We start from the raw sequence: 6,000 nt of genomic DNA, 5'->3' as shown, positions 1-6,000 counted from the left end.
CCAAACAACATCTCTATTAATATTTTCTACTACCAGCAGTGTTTGCCAGAACGTGATCTCACTGATGTTACAATTTACTTGGGTTTCGTATTTGACAACCTTGCTTTTAGTTCCAGTTATACCGATTATATGTACTGCTATTACTGGTAATACAGGTAAGTTATTGCTAATTCTTAACGTATTAAATAATTCACTAAAAATAAGTGACACTTCACTGCCAGAATTAATAAAAATGTCCACTTTGGAATCTTCCACTTTTCCAACTATAGTCGGTTGTGGAGTAATTGTAGCTACGACAGGTTCTTCTAATAGCAACCATTCTTTTGTTGGTATTTTATGCATAAAGGAAATATACTTATTATGAGGTAGGCCTCTTAATGTACTTCTACGACCTGGCGCCCAGTCCTGGATCCAAATCGCCTTACGTTTTCCTTATTATTTGTAATCACTGCTGGTTACCAAACCTAGGTATGACGTTTCTATTTTGAGCCCTGTTATTGCCAGGAACAAATTATTGTGTAGGTACTGGGCCTATATTCGAAGGCTTTTTTGATAATTTTCATTACCCTTATTCCGATTATATTGGTGTATTCCAGCCAAATTCGTCTCATGTCTTTTGAAATTACCAGAGCTATTATTATTACTCCTCCTGTAGTTTTGATTCTCATTTTGATGTGTATTCTCGTTTCAGTCTTTATTTATTGCAAAAATGGTTCAAATGGCTCTGAGCACTATGTGACTTGACTGCTGTGGTCATCAGTCGCCTAGAACTTAGAACTAATTAAACCTAACTAACCTAAGGACGTCACACACATCCATGCCCAAGGCAGGATTCGAACCTGAGACCGTAGCGGTCGCTCGGCTCCAGACTGTAGCGCCTAGAACCACACGGCCACTCCAACCGGCTTATTTATTGCATCCAGTGCGTCCACAAAGGATAGTAATTCTTCTACTGTCTTCCACCCGCTACATAATATGTCTTTCGTAGCGTAAGTGCGTAACCTCCCCCTCACTTATCGACCTTAACACGTTCGCTGCGGCTGACGCTTATAAGCGTTTCCGCGATCAACACGCCAGAGCGGCTGACGCTCATAAGCGTTTCCGCGATCAACACGCCAGAGCGGCTGACGCTCATAAGCGTTGCCGCGATCAGCAAGCCAGTGCGGGTAACACTTATAAGCGGTGCGCTCGCTAGCTGAGTTCTCACTAGGGGAGGTCGCCAACTGGGACACGCCGATTTCGTCCGAATTGTTTCTAGAAAGAGGTGGGACTCCACATAACGTGCCCGAAATATTTCGCCTGAGTTGGCCATAGGAAAGGAGAACATACTCTCGAAAGTTGTTCCGATAGCACTATAGGAGGCTATACCCTATTTAGCGCTCTGTTCGTCGTTATTGGCGTAGAGTAATGGTCAAGCGCATTGCTCACGAAACAGGCGACTTGGGATCAAGCCCAGGTCCGTCCTGGTTCTTTTTTCTCATTTTTATTTTACTTCGTATCTTCAGAGTGTTCGGTTATTTACGGTAGATGTATATTTCTATCGTCAAGTCAAAAATCTAATTAAAAGATTACAAAGTGCCCCTGAATAACTCCAACAACAGCGAGAGGTATCATCAAGAGAAGATGCAATTAAAATACATTCGACCGTGCTGCATCAATTCAGTGCTCTTGTGGACACCCCTATGATCTAGTACGCTTGGTTTGCATCCAAACTATTAGAGGAAACACCTTAGTTTTAAAACTTGAATTAAGTGTGCTTTCCAATGAAGCATGTTGCAGAGAAATGTAACTGCTCAAACAATGCCTTCATAAAATGTGCCTAGAGTGAAACATATATGTTTCACATGTTTCTATGATATGTCACCATAAAAATGGCAAAACTTCTACTGTCGTAATGAATAAAAAGTAGCGCACGTAATCACAAGAATCTTTCAAATCTTTATTTTCATTAAAACTTTCGCCTAGTTATATAAATATACTACTTGAATGTATTTAAATTCTACGGTAAATAGTTGAAAAATCTGACGAAACCAAGGAAAATAAGAATGAAAACAATTAGGAAGCACCTGGTATTGATTCCAGGTCGACTGTTTCGTGAGCAATGCGCTTGACCATTACGCTACGCCGTCAACATGTTCGCTGCGGCTGACGCATATAAGCGGCGCGTTCACTAGCAGAGTTCTCAGTTTAGTTTGTTCGGCTGTGCACTCGTGTTAGTTCAAGTAACCAACGACATATCACGTAACGTGTTCCTGTCTGCAGTTGTGTGTTTTCGTTTTTTGTCGTCTGTGTTGTGCATTGTTTGCAATGGCGGCGAATGAACCGACACCGGGGCCTTCGAACGCGAAAAAGTGTAGGAAGAGTGACCAATATACTGACCATGAGTTACTACGTGTGTTAGAAGATAGTGATGTAGAGTTCAGAGAGGACGAACCAGATGAGGGTGACTGGCATTTGGAGACTGCAGAAACAGACCACAGTGATGACAGTGTGGAAGCAGAACTGTCCAGTATGTTTCGTGACAGTTCGGAATCGGACGATACGGGCGACGATGATGAGGAAATCGCCGACGATAAAGAACCAGCGCTCGCAGAGGTAAGCAAACCAGGTGTTACGTGGCATGAAGAACCACATGGGATGCAGTATCACCCGTTTACGAAAGCAGAATGTTTGCTGATGAAGCCTGCTGGCAATACGCCAATGGATTTCTTTAGGCTACTGGTTACAGATGACATACTGCAGCTCATAGTTGACGAAACAAATGATAACGCACGGAATATATTTGCGAGCGCAAATACACAAGAGGGCTCTAGAATTAGTAATTGGAAACCCGTAAGTATAGAAGAAATACTTGTCTTCCTGGGGATTTCATTACATATGGGTAATGTCAAATGTGCCCGACTACAAGACTACTGGAAGAGGGATCCGCTGTTCGAAAATAAAGGAATAACGATGAGTATGAGCAGAGACAGATATTTGCTTATCTTACGCGCATTGCATTTTGCAAAAAATCCAGAGTCAGGCGAACCGAAACCAAATGATCGACTGTATAAGATACGCCCTATATTGAATTATTTCAACAACAAAATGTGTAATGTGTATTATCCAGGTAGGGATCCCTCTTTAGATGAATCAATGATTCTTTGGAGGGGACGATTGTCATTTAGACAATACATAAAAAACAAAAGAAATAAGTATGGCATCAAATTGTACATGCTAAATAACCCAGACGGCTTCATCAATAAATGCGCTGTGTACACGGGGATGCGTGGTGATATGGGGGGAAAAGGGCATGCTGAAAAGATAGTATTGCATTTGTTAGAAGAGAAGGTGAATGTTGGCCATCACATTTACATGGACAATTTTTACAACAGCTTTGCCTTAGCTAAAACCCTGTTGAATGCAAAAACACATTGCACCGGGACACTAAGGGTAAATAGGAAAAATACCCCTAAAGACGTGGTATGCGCCAAGCTGGGGAAAGGGGACACCATAGCACGATATTCGGACGGGGTAATGATCGGCAAATGGAAGGATAGACGAGAGGTCTCCTATATTTCCACAGAATACCCCAATACAATGGAACGTGTGCAGAATGCACGCCAGCAAATAGTCGCGAAACCACTGCCAATTATCAGATATAATAGTTGTATGTCTGGGACCGATAGGCAGGACCAGATGTTGTCTTATTATTTATGTGAACGAAAGACAATCCGCTGGCCAAAGAAACTATTCTTCCATGTAGTTGACATGCTAATGTTCAATGCACATTACCTATATAATAAATACTCAGGGCATAATATGACTTTGTATGATTATAGAATACAAATAATAAAGGGACTACTTCCACCAATGGACGTTACAAAAGGTGTGCGTAACAAATGTAAAGACACACATGTTGTGCAAAAGCGGGACGCAACGGAAGGGACGAAGCAAGTTATGCGGAAGCGATGTAAAACGTGCGCGGCACGGGGCAAGCGTACGGATACACCATACGTGTGTATAACGTGTCCAAACCAACCTGGATTCTGTTTGAACTGCTGCACAATTACACATCCATAATGTAATGGGACGTCGTATCTACAGAGGAAGATCTGTTTGTGTTTGATTTGTAAAGTGTTTGTTTTATTTGATAGCCATGTAAATATAGTTACATTGGTTGCTCAGAATATGATGTTTCTGTACAGTACCGTATGTGGACTTATTTGTGGTTTGCTATAAAAACATCACCTCTACACCTTGAAAACTTATTTGTTACTAGCTGCAGTGCCCGGCGTTGCCCGGGTGTGTATTCATTCCTGTCTTATTTTAGTCCATCTGCTTCTTCTCTCTCTGTCCATCGCCTCCTGTTCTATCGCTATCTATTTTCCATTCATCTCAGTTCCGTTTTCACACAGGTCAATCTTCATGACATAATATTTCCTGTACTATGTGTCCCACAAGAATATAATTTTCCATGTTCCCCGGGAAGAATATTAGGAAACTGCAAAATGAGGTGCGAATGGAGTTGGTATTACAGACGTAATACATTACAACCACATGCATAGTGGGACGGATTTTCGTGCGTTTCATAGTTTTGACGTCATATCTCCTGTACTACGTGTCATACTATGATATAATTTCAAAGCTACATTTAGTGGTATATATGCATATCCTCTGCAAAATTCTTCGCGAATAGCTTTAGTAGTAATGACATAATAAATAGAAATCACAAACCTGATGTTGCGGTTATTCAAGAACAGAATTGTTTATGACGTCATATCTCCTGAACTATATATCGTAAGTAGTTTTTGCTACCATAGCAAATGATTCATTACCTTAGAGAAGATTTGTACCAAATTTGATTGAAATCGGTGTACTAGTTTAGGAGCAGATGTGGAATATCGTCACATGATGCGGCCGTTTTTGACGAATTACATTGTTCATGACGTCATATCTCCTGACGTATGTGTCGTATGTGGTTCTTACCCCTACAGTGATAGTTTTCCGATAATAGGAATATGTGTACCACGTTTCGTTGAAATCGGTCCAGTAGGAGGAGATGTGGAACATACATACATACACATACAGTCATTTTTATAATATGTATATATTTGTGATTGGGTTTCCATAGCACCACATTGCAGACGAGTCCTGTTTCTTTTTCTTCGTTTTATAAATCTTTTGGTGTTTTCCGACTAATTCTTTTTCAATGGAGTGGATTTGTCACTTGTGTGAATTGCATTTTCTGTCCAGTTAGCAATACAATAAATAAATAAGGGGCTTTGTTAGAATTGTTTGCAATAAATGCATGTAACGCTTATAAGCGACAGACAGCAGGCAGCATTTATCACATGATCGGCATGCAGCTAAAGTGTACTTGTATTTCTATATCTAGCACCTCTTCCGCAGACGTTATATTCGTTGCCAATATTACGTTCGTGCACAACATGAATTTGTCGCAAAACTAGACATTAGTCTTGCGATCAAAATTTAGGCGTGTTCATAATTTGTATTCAGCCAGGTATGGATTACGAAATATAAATTCCAGCAGTATCTTATTATAACTTGAAACTGCTGACTTCCCTTGCAGAACAAAGTTTTATTCATCCATAAGAATTATGAAAAGATACAGTGGCGAGCTAAGTCGGTAACTATGTAAAGTTATTTCCTCGAAATAAAAATCATAGAAGGCCGTGCGGCTGCAAAGAGAAGTGATTGCAGCGCTCCTGGCAGCTAGCCCCGAACTGTTTTGACTGAGTGGAACGCTGCGCCTCTGGTAGCCAGCGTACGAACTCCAAACGAATCAGCTGGCGGCATCTAGTTTATTCGCCACAAACTTACAGGTTTCGCAGGGCTATGATTTCAGCTCTCAGCGCACGTGCGCTTACAAGCGTCCGCCTCGCGCGTTAGCGGCTCGCACTGGCGACCGCAGCGAACGTGTTAATGACAGTGAAAATTTAAACCGCGTGTACCTAATAGAAATTTGGGAAAAGCAATCGTCACCGAAGTTAATCTGTC

The sequence above is a fragment of the Schistocerca serialis genome, chromosome 2 (assembly GCF_023864345.2).
Source record: "Schistocerca serialis cubense isolate TAMUIC-IGC-003099 chromosome 2, iqSchSeri2.2, whole genome shotgun sequence".
Classification (NCBI taxonomy): domain Eukaryota; kingdom Metazoa; phylum Arthropoda; class Insecta; order Orthoptera; family Acrididae; genus Schistocerca; species Schistocerca serialis.
This window is presented reverse-complemented; position numbering follows the sequence as displayed.